At 39.1% G+C, this 22,852-nt stretch overlaps 1 protein-coding gene across 3 annotated transcripts in view; it reads right to left on the bottom strand.

The window, feature by feature from the left end:
- The window catches only part of LUZP2 (leucine zipper protein 2), a 328,528-nt gene that overhangs the window by 158,626 nt on the left and 147,050 nt on the right, over positions 1-22,852 (bottom strand). The window lies entirely within an intron of this gene.

The following is a 22,852-nucleotide window of genomic DNA, read 5'->3' as shown; positions in this document are numbered from 1 at the left end:
AGAGTCTTTATTGCTACTGAGAAAACAAAATATCTATGAAAATCAGTCTATAAATATAGTGAAATTTGAACAGATTTGTTAACAATTACCATTAAAAAAGACTTGTTTATCTCAGTAATATGTATATATATATATATATATATATATATATATATATATATACACATACATATATGTATACTTTTTCTATTTTTCTCTTGTGATCTTTGCAAGAAGATAAGACACATATTGTAAATATCATTTTGAAAAAGAAAAGTGAGTTCAGAGTGAGTTCAATTCTATTTAGGGAATGAATGAGTTGTGTGTGTGTGTGTGTGTGTGTGTGTGTGTGTGTGTGTGTGTCTGTGTTTAGCAGGGGAATGTATACAAGGAACAGATGATTGCCAGTGCAGCATGGAACTGTAACTGATTGTTAGAAGATTAAAATGATTAATTGGAGAACGTGGGAGAGTTAGTATTCCAGGGGCAACTTCCTGGATAAACTTATTAATATAAAATACATAAGGTGCTCCTTGAAAGATAAGTAGAAATTACTTTATTAAGGGGGAAAGCATGTGTAAATACTATTGAAAATGAGCTTACTGAATTAAAAATAAAGCATACTAGTAAGTGTCAGATGGTTTGGAGACCTAATTAGACAGTGGGAGGTTTGCCTTTGAAATGGTATGTGAAAAGCTTAAGCAAAATTATGCAAGATTCTTAAGTAATGGTTAGGAGTTTGTGCATTGTTTTGAAAACAAGGGGGAGTAATTGAAGTGTTGAAGTGTCTGATTTATGTTTTGGTAATATTCTCCTGGTTAAAAACTGGGGAGCGAACTGGAGAAAGGAAGTTACCCTGGCAATAATCCTGGGAAAAGATTGAGGCTGCCTGAATTAGATTAGAAACAGTGGAGGCAGGCAAGCTTGAATTGATTTCAGCAAAACATACAAAATTGAATCAATAATATATAATGTAAAAGTATTCTGTCTGAGTGTGTTATGGGGAAAGAGTGGGAGGGCTTTTGTTATTAATGATGCCATGTTTCTGACTTAGGCAACTATTGGACACAGTCCTTCAATGAGAGAACTCATAGGATCAACAGTTTTTCAGTGAAAGTTGGGTTGACAACTTTAAATTTAAAACTTGGAGGAAAATGGTGCAAACTTTCTCCTCTTTGGTTTTTTAATCAGTAAAACGCAATACTAACACTGACCTCACTCAGATTGTTATGTATTAAATGGAGCAATTTATGTAAAGCTTTGAACCCGTAATAGGTAATTACATTTTAAAAATCTCTTTTATTTATAAATCTGATGAAGGTGTATGCTTTCTGAAGAATCATAAAGAAACCGGGTCTATCAATGGCCCTAGTAATGATAAATTTGTGTCATCTTCGATAGGTTTCTATTATAATCCCTTGCTTTTTCACTTATTTTTTTAAAAAAATTGATTTTAGAGAGAAAGGAAGGGAAACAGAGAGAAATAGAAACATCAATGAGAGAGAAACATGTAGGGCTGTCTCCTACACACCCCCAAGCAGAGATTTAGCCCACAACCTGGGCATGTGCCCTGACCAGAAATTGAATTGGTGAATGAGACGATGCTCAATCCACTGAGCCACTTTTTTGCTCATTTTTAAAATGTAGGTCTCCGGCACTCTTCCCATTCTTCTTGTTTGAAGGAAATTGGAATACCCCGCTGCTAAGAACTTTAATATGTCTCCCTGGTCTTGAGACTTTCACTAATGAACAGTAATCAGCCAGTAATCAGATAGTTATTAATGCCCCAGGTTTCCTTTCATCTCACTAGGAAAGTCAAATAATGAATGGTAAGGCTCATTTTCATCTAATTCTAATCATACAACTTTACTTCATGTTTGTATGCCTGAATGTGGCAGAATTAACTTAGTGACCATAATAAATCACAATGTTAGATAACATGCATTGACAATGTATTACATACAAGATAGTGTTATATATATTTACTTATCTAATTTTAAGAACAACTCTATGAGATAAGCACTAATATTAACCCCACATTTTACAGTTGAAGAAATTGAGTCACAAGGATAGTAACTTCCAAGAACATATTTATCTTAAGGAACAGATATATCAGTCAATCTTCAGTTTTCAATGTCTTAGCCATTACGCTGTGAGAACATACTGAGTTGGTTAGGAGTTTATTGCAATTAAACATTCACTATACCCCTCACAGAAATTATTGTGTATTGCTATGTTCTGTGAGGGGTATAGTGAATGTTTAATTCACTGTGCCTCTGTGCCTAATTTTCCCTTTTTATGTATATAAGCACACACATATATTTATATGTACATATGCATATATATTATATATATATATATATATATATATATATATGATACACACACACACACACACACACACACACACACCTAGTATATGTAATAAAGACCATTATGTGGGCACAAATATATTTTCCTGAAAATTTCTGTGATTTATATTCCTAAAAGTGGAAATATTTTACTCCAAAGTTAACATTTTAATTTTGATAGGTTCTAGTAAATTGCCTTCCTATAAGCTACTCTAGTCTATACTTCTGTTAGAAGTATATTTTTATATTCTTTTCAACACATTCACCTGAGCTGGAAATAGTCTCCCTCCTTTATTTAATATTTGTTAATGGCATGAGTGGAAAATGATACTTTCTATATGATATAATTTCTATCATTAGGAATATTGATTATATTTTCAATGTTAGGAATAGTGATTATATTTTCATAACTTTATCCCTACTTACATTTCTTCCTTTATGAATTATCTATATATTCCTTTTACCCTTTCATATTTTGAGTTAGTTATTATACTACTTTCCTGAGATTTCTATAACAAGGTAACTACAGAATGGGTGGCTCAAACAATATAAACTTTTTTGTCTCACAATTCTAGATGGTAGAAATCCAAAATCAAGTTGTTGGTAGAGTTGGTTCCTTAAGAGGCTTATGGAGGAATGATCTGATCGGGGTCTCTCTCCTTGGCTAGCAGATGTCTGTCTTCTCCTATGTCTCTTCACAGTGTCTTCTATGTGTGCCTCTGTGCCTAATTTTCCCTTTTTATAAAGACACCAGTCTTGTTGGTTTAGAACCCACATGAACAACTTAATTTTAACTTGATGATTTCTGTAAACACCCATCTCCAAATGATGTTACATCTCAGGTACCTAAGGTTAGGACTACAACATAAGAATTTGGGGTGGGGGTATAATTCAACCCCTAACAGTAATTTAATATATTGATGAGTTCACTGTCATTATATAGAAGATATTTTTCAAATCTGTTATTGATATTTAAATTTACCAGACCACAATTTCTTTCAAATAGATAGGTATGTAGATAGATAGATAGTTAGATAGATAGATAGACAGACAGTCAGATACAGATAAATATTTTCCTTTATGGCATTTGGATTTTGCCTGCCCAGGTAGATCTTCTCTACCCCAATACTGTTCCTTAACAATTTCTGTACGTTTATGAAAATTTATTAGTTGTTAATTGCTGCCAAGCAACCAAATTAATTTTGGAATATATTTTATATACTTAATAAGAGGTAGAAATATGATTTAGATAAGGTCAATCTGTTGGCCTAGCACCATTGGGACAATCCTTTCCCAACTCATTTTGAAATGACACTTTTCTGATATGCCAAATTCAAATTTACTGTAAGTTGTGAACCTTATATTTTGACCTGTTGATGCATTTGTCTGTTGCAGCACCATTACATGGTTTAATTATTAAAACTGTATACTACATGTTGATATTTCCTAGATTTGTCCCCTATTGCTTTCATTTATAGTTTATTGTATATTTTCTGTATTTATTTCTCCTCAGTAAACATTAGAATTAGCTTATCTATTTCATAAAAACTACAGGAAATTTAATTGAAATTGCATTAGTATTATAGTTATATCTAGGAAAATAGGCAATGGTAGGGTATCTTCTAATCTCAAACACAGTGTCTCAGATATTGTTCTATTTTTTTTAATGTTTAGCATTCATTTTTTTCCATATTACATATGTGTCCTTATCTCCCCATTGGCCCCCCACCCCCCTCACACATGCCCTCACGCCCTTGTTGTCTGTTGTCATTGGTTAGGCTTATATGCATGCATACGAATCCTTTGGTTGATCTCTCCCCCTCACCCCCGCCCTCCCCTACTTCGCCTCTGAGGTTTGAAGGTCTGATTGATGCTTCTCTGTCTCTGGATCTATTTTTGTTCATCTATTTTTGTTGTTAATTATATTCCACAAATGAGTGAGATCATGTGATATTTATCTTTCTCTGCCTGGCTTATTTCACTTAGCATAATGCTCTCCAGTTCCATCTATGCTGTTGTAAATGGTAGGAACTCCTTCTTTTTTACTGCAGTGTAGTATTCCATTGTGTAGATGTACCACTGTTTTTTAATCCACTCATCTGCTGTTAGGCATTTAGGTTGTTTCCAAATCTTAGCTATGGTGAATTGTGCTGCTATGAACATAGGGGTGCATATATCCTTTCTCACTGGTGTTTCTGATTTCTTGGGATATATTCCTAGAAGTGGGATCACTGGGTCAAATGGGAGTTCCATTTTTAGTTTTTTGAAGAAACTCTATACTGCTCTCCACAGTGGCTGCACCAGTCTGCATTCCCACCAGCAGTGCACGAGGGTTCCTTTTTCTCAGCATCCTTGCCAGTACTTGTCATTTGTTGATTTGTTGATGATAGCCATTCTGATAGGTGTGAGATGGCACTACATTATTTTTTATAAGGTTTAGTAATGCTCTATATTTACTTCACAGAGTTCTTACTCATTCCTTGTTACAACAATTGTTATTGTGGATGGCTTTGTCCATTCAATTGTCTACATGGATGTTTCTGGTTTCCTTTAAAGCTATTGACTTCCTAAGTTGATTTTGATTCCAGATATCTTATTAAACAATTTTATTAGTTGCTATAGTTATTCAGTTGATTTGTTTTACTTTTTTAAGTAGGAAGTGACATTTTCTTTGTGTAATACCAACCATCTTTTTATTAATAACACTTAAAGCTTTTATTTCTTTTTTTTCCCTTGGCTAATTATACTGGCTAAGACCTCCAAAACAATGTTGAATAGGGAAAATGATGGCACAACTTCTATCTTGTCTGTGGTTTTAAGATAGACAAGTTAATTAGGTTTCGTAGAGAGTAAAACATATGCAAATATTTGCTGCAATTTCAGGTGATACCATTTTTCCTCAGGCCATTTTTAAATAAAAAAATATTTATTTTAACACTCATGCAAAAAAAAATCACAATACCAAGGACACTCTTCATGAACTATCACAAGATAAATATATTAAAAATGTTTGCAAATAGAAAAGGCATTTCAGAAGCCTTTCTTTGAAGTCATCCATTTATTTCCTTTACTTTCCTCCACAAATGTAACCAATATTTTGACTAATATTGCTTTATAATAATTTGCCTATGTTTGAAATGTATATAAAGGGAATCACTGGACATGTCTAAGAATGGAAGTGCTCCATTATAGGGAATGCCTTTGTTCAACTTGGGTAAATAACTGTACTGCCAAAGTATTTTCCAGTTTAGCTGTAGAGCAGGAGAGGTGGAGAATTCCAATTCTTTCACATTCTTATCAACACTAGTATTTTTAAAAACTTTTCAGTCACCCTAGTAGTTGTGTAATAGTATCTCATTTTAGCTATAATTTGCATTTTACTGGTGACACGTAAAGTGAGCACTTTTGAAAGGATGATATTTACACATTATTTTTTATAAAACACCTGTTTATGTCTCTTGCCCTTCTCAATTGCTTTGCCTATTGTTATTATTGATTCATATGTGGTACTTCTACCATTTTTCATGTTGCAAATGTATGCAGAATATAAATCCCCACACCCTTCATTTGGTCATGTGACTCCAATGGAATGTTAGTGGACTTGACACATCAGAGACTTTTCTGTCTCCTTTTGCTTAGCTTCTTGTTCCCCTGCTAATGGCTATGTGGAGAAATTCCCCCAAATAACTACTGTAACTTCAGGCTGCTTCTGAAAGAAAACATGTAGAACCAACCTGGATTTGATTCATACTCTGAAGCAGAAACACCCAAGCTGAGTTTGAAAAATAGCATTTGTTATTGTAAGCCATTAGGGTTCTAGAGTAATTTGTAATGTAGCAGTATCACAACAAAATCTTGTCTCATAAATGCATTCATTGAGGCAATAGAATACATTTTTCTTTTATACTATTAATGTGCTGAATTACATTGATTCATCTCACATGCTATGACTAGTGTTTACATTAAATCAATCTTTTATTACTGAAAATAAATTCTTTATTACATATAATTCTGTTTTATTTAGTTAGCTAATATTTTGTTTAAAATTTTACATTTATTCTCATAGGAGAAATTCATTTCTAAATGCCCTTTCTCTTCATATCCTTGTAAAGCTTGGCATCTAAGTTATGCCTAGCCAATGAGACAAATTAGAAAGTATTCCCTATTTTCCTATTACTTGAAAGAATGTGTGTAAGTTTGGTAATATTTCTTCTCTGAATGAATAGAATTAATATGTAAAATCATGTGTTCTGAAGTTTCCTTTGTGGGAAGGTATTTATTTATAAATTCAATGCTTTGATAGGTAACTATTCAGATGTCCTATTTGTCCCTGTGTCAATATCAGTAAGACATTGCTTTTAGGAATTTTTCCATTCCATTACCATTCATTTAGGTTATGATTCTGAATGTCAGCAATTTGGTCTGAGCTCAGCTTGGCAGTTCTCCTCTTGGCTGGGTTTACTCTTGTTTCTGTGAGCGTGTCCTGGTCAACCAAATGGCTCTGCTTCTGTAGCTGTCAGTTTGTCAGTGAAGGCAATTGGCCTATATGTCTCTCTTCATCCAGCAAACTAGCCTGAGTTCATTCATATCCCAGCTGCATAGGGTTCTAAGAGAATTAGCAGAAGTAAAGGAGTATTTTGGAGGCTTAGGATTAGGATGACATTGTGAGACTAAAAACGGTATCAGTCACAAAATAAGTCACAAATATAGGCCAGATTCAAGAGGCAGAGAAATGCACTTCACTTCTTTTTTTTTTCTTTATTGATTAAGGTATTTGTCCTCATCCCCCCATTCCCATCCCAAACCCCTCCCCATGCATTCCTCCACCCCCCTGTTGTCCATGACCACTGGTTAGGTTTATATGCATGTATACAAGTCCTTCGGTTGACCTCTCCCCATCACCCCCACCCTCCCCTATCTTCCCTCTGAGGTTTGACAGTCTCAATGATGCTTCTCTGAAAAGCTTGAAAGTTATAACTGAGAATAAAGAGAATACTCCTAGTTCCAGTCCTCATGATATGAATATTTATAGCACTATATTAATTTATTTTTTTAAAATAATTTTGCTTCTCCAAGTCACTTAATGTGCTGCTTCCTAATTAGACTTTCTAAAGTTAAACTTTTATTTGGATCAATTTATAGTTCAAAGAATCAGTGGCTCCTTTGGCTAAGCCAAAGTCGAGGCTGTCTTCCCTCTGACTTGAAACTATCTTGATTCTCCTTCAGCTTCCTTTGCTCAGGTTTCATCATTTCCCTGTTCCATGTCTTATGTTTGGTTAATTTCTTGAAAATATTTATATTTTTATTTTCATTTGTATGAATAGAAACTGAAATGAAGATAAATTTCCTGAGTAATCATATATTAAATTCTTCTTAATAGCCTTCAAAAACCATCATACTCTACATAGTCTTACCACTTTTGATTTCACAACATAAAAACTATATATATATATATCAAACTAGTCTCCTCACACCTCATCTTCCTATCAAAGTTTTCTCTATTCTCCATCTCTCTTCAAAGCTTTATTATTGTATTAATAGTATATTATTTGTGTATATGTTTCATCACAAAATTGAAATATTTGCATGAATGCTGTCTACTATCATGTTTGTATAGCAGAGCATTTTTAAAATATATTTTTTAATGATTTCAGAGAAGAAGCAAGAGGGAAAGAGAGATAGAAACATCAATAATGAGAATCATTGATCAGCTGCCTCCTGCACACCCTCCACTGGAGATGGAGCCCACAACCCAGGCATGTGCTCTGACAGGGAATTGAGCCATGACGTCCTGGTTCACAGGTCAATGCTCAAACACTGAGCCACACCAGCCAGGCATAGCAGAGCATTTTGTACTGATGATGCCGAACTGTTACCTGAGCCTTGTGCTGCTGGATATTATCAATATTTAAGAGGTCACCCCTTCCCCAAATTTTATGTTCTGGAAAATGCCTTTCTGCAAAGAAACATTCTTCTCATATGCCTTATATAAAACTCACACATGACCCCCTTGTTTACCTGTGACAAAGTCAGTCATAGACCCTCCAAATTCCCCGCTTTGTCTCATAAATGATCAGCTGAACGGTTTGTTCGCACTTACCAGTCTGGACAAACTTAATCTGACCAAGTTATTGCCAGGCTCTTCTCCTTTCCCCAGGCAATACATTATACCTAATCAGGCAGCCTCGTGGGAGCTAAGCAAGCATTGGAGCATGGAACACCACATCACCTCTACCCAGCTGTAACAATTCCTTCTGAGAATCAGCTGATGGTTAAGAAGACATTTTCTGTCTACTTATTTGACCACAGCACCTGCTCACCCAATTTCTCCACACCCACTTCTTTCTAATCATGTGTTGCTTTTCTCTATTTTAAAAAAAATTCCTTTCTGCCTTCACTCTAAGGTACATAATGCTTTAATGGTTAAAGCATTATTATTGCAATATATTTTTGAATAAATGCAGTCCCTAAGTTGACATTGTTTTTACTTAATAGCACATTGCGAGGTGCCTAATAAATGTAGGTTGGCTGAATAAATTGTCACTTCTAGCTTTGGCTTAAATTCTTACATTAATCTGGAGTGCTTTTAATGACTCTCTTTGTCAATCTAGAGAGGAAAAATTACCTTCCCTCACTGCCTGCAGGAAATATCCTCCTATCCTATCTAATAAAAGAGTAATATGCAAATCAACCATGAATCCACTACACCTACAAGCCACGCCCACCAGCCAATCAGGAGCAAGTATGCAAATTAACCCAACCAAGATGGCTGCAGCCACCGAGAGAGCAGGAAGCTTGGCTTTCTCCGGCAATGGAGGAAGCCAAGCTTCCTGCACACCCTGGTGGGCCCAAGCCTCCACTCAAGGCTACAAAGTTTCAATTATAGAAGATAAATAAATCAAAACAAAAATGGCGGCAGCCATGGAGCTGGAGAGAGCAGGAGGCTTGAGTTGTCCCCAGCGATGGAGGAAGCCAAGCTTCCCCAGGCCTGGCCTGCCTTGGCCTCTGCTTAAGGCTACAAAGTTTCAATTATAGAAGATAAATAAATTCCAACAAAAATGGCTGCAGCCACAGAGCAAGCAGGAGGCTTGGCTCCACTCAAGGCTACAAAGTTTCAATTGTAGAAGATAAATAAATCCCAGATACCAGGGCCTCTTCTTGGGTCACCAGGGGGCGTGGCCGGCCTGCAAACCACCACAGGCCCCTCGCCCAGGCCACTCCACACCCCAAGGGAACCCCCACCCTGATCCGGGACACCCTTCAGGGCAAACCAGCTGGCCCCCACCCATGCACCAGGCCTCTATCCTATCTAATAAAATATTAATATGCAAATTGACCATCGCTCCAACACACAAGATGGCTGCCCCTCTGTGGTCAAAGATCCTGCCCCTAAGTGGAAACAATATGGCCACCACAAGATGGCCAGCAGGGGAGGGCAGTTGGGAGGGACCAGGCCTGCAAGGGAGGGCATTTGGGGGCGATCAAGCCTGCAGGGGAGGGCAGTTAGGGCTGACCAGGCCAGCAAAGAAGGGAAGTTGGGGGTGACTGGGCCTGCAGGGAAGGGCATCTGGGGGGACCCAGGCCTGCAAGGGAGAGCCATAGGGGGGGCCTAGGCCTGCAGGGGAGGGCAATTAGGGGTGACCAGGCCTGCAGGGGAGGGCAGTTAGGGGCAAACAGGCTGGCAGGGGAGCAGTTAGGCATCAATTAGGCTGGCAGGGGAGTGGTTAGGTGATGATCAAGCTGGAAGGCAGAATTGGTTAGGGGCAATCAGGAAGGCAGGCAGGCAAGCAGTTGGGAGCCAGCAGTCCTGGATTGTGAGAGGGATGTCCGACTGCCCGTTTAGGCCCGATCCCTAAACAGGCAGTTGGACATCCCTTGAGGGGTCCCATATTGGAGAGGGTGCAGGCTGGGCTGAGGGACACAACCCCCCCCCCCCCATGCACGAATTTCATGCACTGGGCCTCTAGTAGTTATATAGTTTCTTTGTTTTCTGAATTTTCACATCTTATAGTTGATGTACTTCTTCATTTTTTAATTAAATATCAGAGTTAGTACTTTTAAAAGTGTGATTAACAGCCTTTATAGAATGATGAGTACTTGAAACCATGTATCACTTCCCTTTTTTCCTAATAATTGCTATTTAATTTTATGCTTACTAGTAAATTGGTTGGGCACTGTATTGTGTGATGTGTCCTCATCATTCTTGACCCTTCCTTACTCTTTTGGTTCCTTTGATGTCCTGCAATAACCAACATTTCTCGGTGTTTATTCTAAACGAAGACACAATAAAATCAATGATGCTTATCATAGAGTATTTTAATGTTTCAACTTTATTTTAATTGTTTTTTACTTTTTGTTTTAAATAACAACAATCCTACAAGAGTGTGTCAAATGCCTCCAAATTTAAACCTCATAAAATTCAAAGCCCTGGAGTAGTGCTCTGAAATCTCAAGAAGGTTTGCTTTGTCCAAAGTACAAACTTCTATTCAACCTGTTTGCAGCATTTCTGCCTATAGCTAAATAATCATTTATTATAGCAACCATAATTATAGTTTCATGTTTATTCTTCAAAAATATCTGATATTTATTATATATAAGTATATGTCAGTCATATAGCAGACTTTATATATGTATATATATATATATATATAATTAATTCTAATAATTATCTAGAAATGTAAGTGACATTATGTCTATTTTATAAGCAAGGAAGCAGATATTCAGGGTAATTTGTCTAAGGTCACACAGATAGTAAATGATTTTGGCAGTTTTCTACCCGACATATCTTTGATGACCAAATATTGCATTATGTGGTCTCCCTGTAATAAATGAACCCAGTAAATAATTTCCTGTTTTTTCCTACATATTGGAATCTTTGAAAAAACATAAACATTAGAAATTATTATACCTAATAAGCATTAGTAAACATTATACCTAATCAGGTAGCCTTCAATGTATAGGTAAAATAGAACACACATGGAAATGAGAATAACATATGCAAAAGTATGACTAAGAAACATCAACTTCACATTAAATGATGATGGAAAATTTCATGAAAGAAAATATATTTCTGTTGGGCCTTGAATGATGTATAGAATTATTAAATGCAGTAAAGGAAAAGGTGTATTCTAAGCAGAGGGAACAATATAAAAAATGGCAATGCATTTGGGAAAGTGCTGAGTGCATATAAATATCAAATGAATAAGTAATATGGTCCTAATTGCATACAGGGCACTCATAGGACTAGTAGGTCAAATGCAAAAGTTGATAAGATTCAAATTATCAAAACTCTTGAGTGTCATGCTCAGGAATTTAAACAATGTCTATGGGAAATATACTGCTCTATGGATTACCAAGAAAGATATATTTAGGAATAGGTATAGTCAGATTTCCAACTCAAAAGCATATCAAGAAGAAGAAAGATTTAAGGTATCTTCCCTCCACTTGTCAAAGCTATTCCAAAGTATAAATTCTTATTTATTCATAGGCAAGAAGATTGAATGAGTGACTTTTACTTGGCCTGGCCAGGGCATTAAATTGGTGACTATAGGGAGTTGTATCTTGGGAAACATTTGCAATCCTTGCCTTCAGGAAATTGAAGAGACCTGTAAAGTTCCTCTGAATCTTAGCACAAAGGTCATAGATTATTTTTTAAGAGGCATCTGTGATATTAAAGTGCTCTTTTTCTTTTCTTTGTATCAGACCCAGCATTCGATGTGACCACCAGGATATTTGCATAGCATTTTTAAAAAAGTTCTGCTAATGCAAACTAAGAGAATAATGCAAAGCCCACTGTGGATATACAGCAGAATTGGATCTGTGTTCCTATGTGAAGGTGTCTAGAAAGGTACCTTTTGGGGCAGGAGAGCCTCTCATACAAATATAGTCCAAGATTGAAGTATTGTAAGCCTTTGGGTAAATTTATTTTAAACTATAAATATACAACTCCTCTCCCACCAATCCTATACCTGGGAATAAAAAAGTCCAGCCCTTAGGAACATAACTTTAAAGCAGGACTAACCATAGATGATTGTTTGGAAATAAAATAAGAGATCTGGATAAATTTTGTTACATATGGGTAAAGACCCTCCCCTTGACCAAACATTAGTCAGGTTCCTATAAGCCCTCTTCTCAATGAGGCTTCAAGCTTGGCATCTATCTTTGTTAGACCAGTATCACCCAGTTATAGTAAAAAACTTTTGAAGACAATTTAACCAGAATCCCCAGGTTCTGATTACCTAGAAATCTGGTTATCTTTGTTGTCATATCAAATTCCTCATCTTCCACCAATTCTCCACTTTGGCCTCCTATCAGCAAGAATCTTGTCAAGTTGGATTAGCCAGAATCATCCCTTATTTTTTAATGTTTCCTCTTAGTAATTTTCCATTCACTGACCCCGACTCTGCCATAAATCCCCAGCTGTTCATGCTGTGGTCAGAATGGAGGCCAGTTCTATACTGAGATCTCCTTTTCCCCAATTGCAATATTTTTGGAATAAAATCTACTTTTATTGCTTTTAATTACTATCTAGCTCTTGTTGTTGTTTTTTTGACAACATGCCATGGTATATTATTTTAAGATTAAATTATATATCACTTACAGTTATAGCAGGTGACTTGGAATGATTTTCATGAAGTACTTTTGAGGAATAAGTGAAAGATTTAAGAGTGTGATGCATTTATGAAACACTAGCTATAATAATGCATAATGTCCTTATATGTACAAATGTGTATTTGTGTCTACATGTGCCTCTGTAGGATTTTATCAGTAAGGACAGAAGTTTTACATAGAATGGGTTAACAGAGCAGAGGAACAATGCTGATAGAAGGGATTCATGAGAGGGGAGGGCAAGAAAACAAAGGGAAAATAGACCGTGCTGCCTTTATATAAAAGTATGTATGTACAAAGAACTCGTGTTAAAAATTGTAAATAAAGCCTAGCCAGTGTCGTTCAGTGGTTGAGTGTTGACCTATGAACCAGGAGGTCACAATCAGATTTCTACTCAGGGCGCATGCCAGGATTGCGGGCTCCGATCCTCAGTGTGGACTGTGCAGGAGGCAGCTGATCAATGATTCTCTCTCATCATTGATGTTTCTAGTGCTCTGTCCCTCTACTTTCCTCTCTGAAACCAATAAGAATAGTTTTTAAGTTGTAAATAAAAATAATAAGAAAACTCCCTCAATTTTTCCATACCCAGGAACTCATGTTGACTTAACCATCTCTATACCCACAATCACCCCTTGGAGAAATTCAGTCCCTGCATAAATTCCCTGATATCTATACCACAAGAGGGAAGAGACCAAAATTCTGCCATTCTAAAACTGCTTTTTGATAAAGTGTCTGAAGCTGTTTTATTTTACCCTCCCCCCAACAAATATTAGCATTACATTTTTATTAAAACTGATTAAGCACCATTTTTAATTTTTTGAGGAAACTCCATACTGTTTTCCACATTGGCTACAGCAGTCTGCATTTCCACCAGCAGTGCATGAGGGTTCTTTTTTTCTCCACATCCTTGCCCAGTAATCCCACTTCTAGGAATATATACCAAGAAATCAGAAGTACCAATCAGAAAGGATATATGCACCCCTATGTTCATAGCAGCACAATTTACAATAGCTAGGATTTAGAAACAGCCTAAGTGCCCATCAGCAGATGAGAGGACTAAAAAACAGTGGTACATCTACAGAATGGAATACTATGCTGCTGCATAAAAGAAAGAACTCTTACCATTCGCAACAGCATGGATGGACATGGAGAGCATTATGTTAAGCAAAATAAGCCATTCGAAGAAAAATAAGTACCGCATGATCTCACTAATTTGTGGAATTTAATGAACAACATAAACTGATGAACAAAAATAGATCCAGAGACAGAGAAGCATTGAATAAACTGTCAAACTTCAGAGGAAAGGCAGGGGAGGAGGAGAAGGGAGGGATCAACCAAAGGACTTGTATGCATGCATATAAGCATAACCAATGGACACAGACACTAGGGGGGTAAGGGCATGTGCTAGGGTTGGGGGTGGCTTGGGAGAGGTCAATGGGGGAAAAAGGAGACATATGTAATATTATATGTAATACTTCAACAATAAAGAATTACTAAAAAACTGATTGAGCATACTTACTGTGTTTTCTTTTTTTAAAAAACTAGTTTTTGAGCTATGTCTGAAAACTAGAAATAGCTAAAACATACATCTTGCCTTCATGAAATTATTGGTCTAAAATATTGTAGGTACAAATATGTAATTCTAATCATATATCAATTATGCTACAGACATTTAAGTTCAGTGATGGTGACAGGGTAGGGTGTACTCTTAATGGATAATTCAAATAGCAGAACTCCTTCCCGATTAAGGAAATCCATACCAAAAAAAAAAAAAAAAAAAAGAATGGCTAGGCTACTTTCAAAAAGTAGTAGAACATTTCAGAAGAGTATGGTATAGTATTGTTATCAGTGGAAGTGGAGTTGTGGGGGTACCACGAGGAAAATAATTTCCTGAGGCCCCATGGGAGGATGGGGTTTCCTGTAAAGTTTTACTGGTGATTAAAATCAAGGGGGTTCCCCTTCAAGGTTCCATCTCTATCTTTCTCACCATGGAAGAAGTCCAACCTTATCTTCAGCAGCCGGAATTAAGGTCACTGCCCAGAATTTCTGTTCCATATTAAAGTCCAGTCCAGTCCAGCATCGGCTAGCTTAGCTTGTGTTCCCAGCTGCAGTCTATTGTGTGTGGGGTCTGCATGGCCACAGACCAGGTGGCTGCTTAAGGTCACATGGCCATGGAGAGAGAACACAGGGACTCACAGGGCAAGTACAAGTCATAGAGCCAGAGAGAGCAAGAATGAGGAAGTGCCAAGAGAACAGGAACTCTTTGTCGGAGGATGTGGACCTTCCAAGATTTGATGTGTTTCTGATGATGGTCTCTCCCTAGCCAATCCATTGCTCCCAGGGTTAGACTGATAGACAAGCACCTTCCCTGCGTCTCCCCCAACTTCACTGCACATGTACCCAACTACCCCTCTGTTCCATCCCTTCCCCCAGTGATCTGCAGGGAATGGATTGGTGGTTCCCTGGAGAGCGTGAAGCTGTGGCTTTCTGGTGAGGCTGCCCAGATGACCATGCTTATAACATCTGACCTCCCCTCTGCTCTCTTCCTGTTATTAGTATTAATAAACTAGCCAGTTATGATGATAACAGTATTGACATGAAATGTGATACCATTAATCACAGAGAAAAATAGCCTTGCCAATAAATGATCAATGGGCTGCTTTTATTAACTTTATTTATACAGAAATACATTTCACTAGGAGTAGAGGAATCTGTGGCTTTACACTCTGCTTGATACATGAAATGAATCTTCTGTGTTTCTGACTGATAGGAGTTATATTGATTCTGCAAGTCTCTTAGTCTGAGATGCTTTAGATCCTATCATTCTGAAAATTGCTTGTAGTCCAATACTCTGAGGTGTGAGTGGTGGGAAAGATGCCTAAGGCCTACATGATATTTCCTGATTCTACCAAGGGAAAACTCCAAAGGTGCTTTAAAATAATAGCCTCCCCTGTTTTTACACTAATGTTTTCCTTTCAGGACTTCCCACTGGTGCAGATATCTCACCCACCTCTTCTGACTACAGAAGACACAGGCAGAGGGCTATTGAAATGCCACATGGGTCTGGTCCCAGCAAATGATCATTGTAGTTAACTTGGGGGCAAAAGAAAATCCTCTCGCCAGAGGAGTGAGTTTCTATTACTTCCCCAAGTGGGAACATATAACCAGAGGATTGGACTCTGGCTTATGTTCAAGTTTTCATGTTCTAAGGATCTGATAAACCAGCCACTGAGAGCAGCAGGCACTACAGTAGCTATTTAATTCACAAACTCTTCTCCATGTAGTCACCGCTGGGAGAGAGAAGGAACCACTAAATTCTGCCCTCAATTCCTTCTGATTGCTTTTGGAGGCCCATAAATATAAGTATGGCTATACTTGCAGGAAGATGAAAGGTGCAACGGAAAGCTGTGTACATTTCTATTTATCAGGAATCAGCTATACCAAATAGTTATGATTTAGTGGGAACACATCAGCACAGGAGGCTTATATCTGATAAGTTTTTTTAATGATAACTGGGACATTTGAAATAAAATTTCTCAATCATAACTTGAGAGAAAGCATAATTTTGTACTAAGTGTGAAGAGGTGTGTGACAACTAAAAAATGTAGATACACTTGCTAAAAAAGCACGTTTACCTCTCTCTCTAGCCTCGTTTTCCTGATAGTTTCCTTCATACATGCTACATTCTAGTTGCAATGCATTTTGTTCCATTTTCTGAAGACTCTGTACTCATAATACTTTGTATATGTATTCTCTTCTGGAATGTTTAGACCCATTCTAACCAGACAAACTCTTCTTTTATGCTTCCAGAATGTGCTAGATAGAGTTGGCTGCCTGACCATTAGCCCTTTCCTTCTCTCTTCTCTTGCTAGCAGAACCTGACCACGCCCTTTCTTTTATATGTGCAAGTGGCACACAGACAATTTCTCAGCCTCCAATGCAACAAGAGATAGCCATCTCATGTAATAGACCTCAACAATGACAGGTAGGGTCTCCTGGTCTTTAAAAATTTTTTTTTTCTATAACACATCTGGAGGGAATTTAATCAGTTTGAATTGTTTCTCTAATAGCATTTGACAACAAAATGCTTCAACAAATAAGCTTTTCTATGTTATCCATCTGATATTTTGAAGCATGGTGGTCCTGCATTATGTGTTCGATACAGTTTGGTGTGAAGTACTATATGAAAACACACTCCTGCACACACACAGACACATGCACACACTCACATGCATGCACACCCAGGGAGAGCTGGTTTTACAGACTGGTTTTAATACAACTTCTGCAACTTAATTATGTGAATTAGGCCACTTAATTAATATCTTAAAGCCTTATTTTTCATATTGGAAAACTGGAGATAGTATCACCTTTCTTGAAGGACTGTTGTAAATATTTCTGTAAAAGATAGATGAGGGAAGGGAATGAAAAAGTTGTTTCAATTTATTTCCTTTCTTTTGTCATTCTTTCTCTTTTTCCTTTTTTACCAAAAAGGTTTTGATTTTCTTGTATTTAACCCAGTTTTAATGAACTGGAAAGAAATAGAGGGAAGACCGAATATTATCCGTGTGCCCAGTAAAGTCTAGGTGAAGTAGTGAAGATACTTGCATGTTGGTCCCACTAGGGAGCACGCCACTAGCCAGAATGGATGTGGTAACTGCAAGGGCTTGAAATGTGAGATACATAAATTCTTGCGCTCTTCTTCTTGCGCTCTTGCTGCTCTCGCCTGACTCCTGGCTTCAGGGTTCTCACACTCTGCTCTAGTCCACATGGCCCACAGCCACGCGGACCCCTCACACAAGGGACTGATGGACTAGAACTAGCTGGACTGTGCTTTTAGCTCTGCTGGATTCCCTGCTGTAGCTCTTTCAGGACTGGTCTAAGGGAAATTGGACTTTGCGAACCCAGGGATGTGATTCCATGCAAATAAAGCTTTCTACCACATCTCATCTTCCCATGGGGCCTCCAGAAATTCTTATTCCAGTGGTTCTCCAAGAACTCCACTCCCATCGCTAAGGAGAAGGGCAATCCACACAACTCTCCAATAACACTTCAACTATTTGGATGTGTAAAGGGCCCAGAACAAAATTTTAAACAAAAAATGCCATATTTTTACTTAAAGAAAAAGAACTCCAGAAAGAAAAGGGGGAGGGTGCCTGAAGGAGTTGCTATGGCAGAGAGCCGAGAAGGGGGAATAATACGTGAATGGATATAACAGAGATAAATTATTCAGCAAATGTTGGGAAACTTGGAACAAAGAAAAAGAAAATTGGCAGGTGGAATATACCTAGTTGTAGGGTGAGACAGAGACTTTGAAAAATAGGCTAGTCTAAAATTTTAAATGTTGTGTTGGTTTCAAGCGATGCCTGGTGCCTGATTCCATCACTGCCCACAGTCTTTAGGACCCGTTTCATGTTAGCTGTGCTTCAGGAGGCATTACATGAAGTGGGGCTGCCCTCTCTAGGGCGCTACACATACGAGATTAAAGGGCTGAGAGAAAGCAACAGCAAAAAAGAATGGAGAGAAGGGCGCCTTGAGTGTTTACTGGAAACAAGGAATCTTAGCAAACATTCTTAAAAGAGATGAGAGGCCTCAAGAGTCCTGGTGTTTCTAAAGAGGCCGAGAGGCTGGAGTTCCCTCTCCCCATGGGATGAATGGAGACCCACATTTTTTAAATACTTGTGAAAGAGAAGATCAGAAGTCTTGGCAACTCCCACATCTCTGATATTTGTTATAACAAAATAAGTAACAAGCTCTCAACATTAAATATAAATGTTACCTTAACAATTTTATTGCCTACCCCCCAACCTGGCCAAACTATTGGAAAAAGTGGTAATTACCATATTTGTCTTCATCTTCTTCTACATAAAAGCATATTACAAAACAGGACATTTGCCCAGCTGGTGTGGTTCAATGGTTTAGCACAGACCTATGAACCAGGAGGTCATGGTTCCATTCCCAGTCTGGGCTCTACCCCATGAGGGGCTGTGTGGGAGGCAGCTGATCAATGACTCTCTCTCATCATTGATGTTTCTCTCTCTCCCTCTCCCTCTCTCTTCCTTTCTGAAATCAATAAAAATATATCTTTAAAAATACTAATAAAAAATTAAAAAGGTCCTAGTCTGTCTGCTGACTGCAAATATCTGGCTTAAAACACACACACACACACACACACACACACACACACACACACACACACACAAAGCAGGACATGCAAATCCATGGAATTTTCTATGCCTTACAGTATGACTGCTCCTTTCTTCACCTGGGCAGGAAGTGTCAAGCATAAGTCACCGCCCCGTTCACAGTGAACAGTCTTCCATTGCCCTCGGAGGCAGTCTCATCTTGGGGGTTACAAACCTCAGTTTAAACCATCACTGAGCACTTTCCAAAAAGGCAATCAGCAGCTTCAGGATAATTTTTCCCAGCATTATGAGCACATATTTCACTCTTTACATTGCTGGAATCTTGAGTAGTCAGTTTGTCATATTTCCACAGTTTGCATATGTCGTTGTTATTTGAAATTATGGGCATGTTCACCACATATTATAAATCTATGTTTATACAGATTTAATTATTAACCAAGCTTGAAAATGTGAAGTGACACTTTTTAACGATCCAGGTGCTATAGAGGATGCTTATTAATCAAGGTGAGCAGCAGTGTCAGTGGGCAGCAATCCAGCTGGTGGAGGTCATCTGCAACATTGTAATTGCAATTGCTCCGCTTCTGTCCCTGACTTGATGTCTGAAGCTGGGGCAATTCACGATTCATTGTCAGCAAGTTGCTACTGCAAACAGTTTTCTACCAGCAAAGCTGTTTTTTATTACCAATGCGTCTCAATAAATATACATAGCAAAGTCTAATTTCAGTAGGTTTTCAACCCAAATCTTTAAATCCCCCAGTCTCAGAGTTTAGAACACACTACTAATTCTATGATGCCATCAATTTCCTAACTTGTCTGGTAGACTACACACCTGGATTAGTTTTGTTTTCCACCAAATGATAAAGGAGGCTGGAAAAAAATTAAGGGGAAAGGAAATAAGACTTTGAAATGCTCTGCCACACAAACACTTTCATGTTTCCTTCTCATTTGTTTCTTTCCATGTCTCCTCCTCCTCCACGTTTATAAAGAACAACCTACTCCAAATATGAAACTCTAAAACAGAACAAAAACAGTTGTAGGAAGGTGAGGTTTTAAAATCTCCACTTTTCTTGGTAATAGAGATCAATGGAATGACTTTAAGGCTCATTATTTCTAGTCAAATTATGTGGGTAATACATTTTCTACCCCTAGGTTCCTTTGGAGGAGAAACTGTCTGCAGAGGTTCTGAAGATTACAGATAAATCACATTTGCACTATGTGTATTCCTTCATTGTCACTTTATTTTTTTATTGTCTAAAGTTTTACATATGTCTCCTTTTTCCCCAGTTTGACCCCCCACCAACCATTCCCACCCTGGGCAAGCCCCTACTGCCCCAGTGTCTGTGTCCATTGGTTATGCTAAAATGCATGCATACAAGTCCTTTGGTTGCTCTCTAACCGCCCCCCACCTCCTTTGCCATTTGTCTCTGGATCTATTTTTGTTCATCAAATTATGTTGATCATTATATCCCACACTAGAGGCCTGGTGCATGAAATTCGTGCATGGGGGGTTGGGTCCCTCAGCCTGACCTGCACCCTCTCCAATCTGGGAGCCCTGATGGCTTAGGCGCACTCCCTGTGGTTCTCTGCTCTCTGCGGGGCCTGGCCACTCCACGCCCGCTGCCCAGAGCCTCTCCACAGTCCAGAGGCTCTCTGCAGCCTGGGCGGGATGCTTACCTCGTTGTAGGCTTGATCCCCAGTTGGAGACATGCAGGAGGCAGCAGACAGGTGATTCTCTCTCACCAATGATGTTTCTGTCTCTCTCTCCCGCTCCCTTCTTCTTGGAAATCAAAGAAAATATATTAAATTTTAAAAAAGAGAAGAAGAATGAATAAAACAAAGTGAGAAACAGCCATTCTCTGGATCATTGTCCCAACCCCTTGAATTCTGCTTCCCAGCAAGTGTGGACACTTTGGCTCAAGTAAACTCATAGAAGTTCTCTACAGGTTTGAATGTTTATACATGAATACAATGTATATACCTGCTGGTTTCTGAGGGCGAGGCAACAGAATCAGTCCATGAGGTCTGCTGGGAAACTGTAAAGGAGTCTGTTTTTGCTGTCAAAAGCCAGGTCACCCTTAGAAAGAGTGTAGAAACCCGGAAATGGGATTTACAAAGAGAAAACAGACAGAAGCGAACAGAGGGATGCTCCCGCACTCTTTTCCACCCAGACAGGCTGGTTTCTCAAACGTCCTCCCTCCCTGAAGTCGGTGAGCTGCGGCCTAAGGGTGGGGGAGTCAGAGAAGCCCGAGGCGAGGTCCCAGGCTCTGACGTCACCGGAGAGCTTTCTGCACTTGAATGAAGCCTTGGAGTGTGATCCATTGGAACGAATCGCCCTGACCTCCTCTCCTCCTGCTTGCTCCTTACCCGACCCCCACTCCCCCAGCCCAGGATCTGTCTGCTCCCAGCTGCCTCCCCTGAACATGCCGGCGCAGGTGGATCCCAGAGAGTGGGCATTGCTCCCCACAGCAGCGCCCGGCTCCGGAGGGTGCCAGCACCCGGCAGCCTGTGGTGCTGCAGTCTCAGGGACAGCAACACCCAGCAATGGTGGGTCCTCAGCCTCCCTCCAGACCAGCTGTGGGCAAACTACGGCCCGCGGGCCGGATGCGGCCCGTTCGGCTTTTCTATCCGGCCCGTGGAGCCGAAAGAGCGGAGGGTTCTCTTGCTCTCCCCTCCGCTCCTTTACTTTGAATTTATATTAGTTCACACAAACACTCCATCCATGCTTTTGTTCCGGCCCTCCGGTCCAGTTTAAGAACCCATTGTGGCCCTCGAGTCAAAAAGTTTGCCCACCCCTGCTCCAGACACAGGAGGAAAGACAACCTAAACAGCAAGCCTAAGGGACATCCGGGAGGAACATGCTTGCCGAGCTTCCATGTAGAAGGCCACGTGCGCGCACTGCCCAGAGGCCCTCCCAGACGAGGGTGGGATGCTTGCCTCATCGCCGTGGCAACGAAGCAAGCATTCCGCCAGGCCTCTCATGCTGCCCACTCTCTGCAGTGTCCCCCCTTCCCCCCCCCCAGGACTGGGGGACTCCAGCGGGCTGAGGGGACTGGGTGCTGCCATCTTGTGGCTATGGGCACCGCCATCTTTGTGATGGAGTGACAGTTAATTTGTATATTACCCTTTTTTAGATAGGATATGAGTGAGATCATGTGATATTTATTTTTCTCTGACTGGCTTATTTTGCTTAACATCAGGCTCTCCAGGTCCATCCATGCTGTTGCAAATGATAAAAGTTCCTTCTTTTTTATAGCAGCGTAGTATTCCATTGTGTAGATGTACCACAGTTTTTTTATCCACTCATCTGCTGATGGGCACTTAGGTTGTTTCTAAATCTTAGCTATTGTAAATTGTGCTGCTATGAACATAAGGGTGCATATATCCTTTCTGATTGGTGTTTCTAGTTTCTTGGGATATAGTCCTAGAGGTGGGATCACTGGGTCAAATGGGAGTTCCATTTTTAGTTTTATTGAGGAAACTCCATACTGTTCTCCACAGTGGCTGCACCAGTCTGCATTCCCACCAGCAGTGCACGAGGGTTCCTTTTTCTCTACATCCTTGCCAGCACTTGTCCTTTGCTGATTTGTTGATGATAGCGTTCTGACAGGTGTGAGATTGTCATTTTGATTTGCATCTCTCTGATGATTAGTGACTTTGAGCATGTTTTCATATGTCTCTTCACCTTCTGTATGTCCTCTTTCGAAAAGTGTCTACTTAGGTACTTTGCCCATTTTTATATTGGATCGTTTATCTTCCTTTTGTTAAGTTGTA

Source organism: Plecotus auritus, assembly GCF_963455305.1.
Source record: "Plecotus auritus genome assembly, chromosome: 9".
Lineage (NCBI taxonomy): Eukaryota > Metazoa > Chordata > Mammalia > Chiroptera > Vespertilionidae > Plecotus > Plecotus auritus.
Note: the sequence above shows the minus strand (reverse complement) of the source record. Positions and strands in the feature narration are given on the sequence as shown.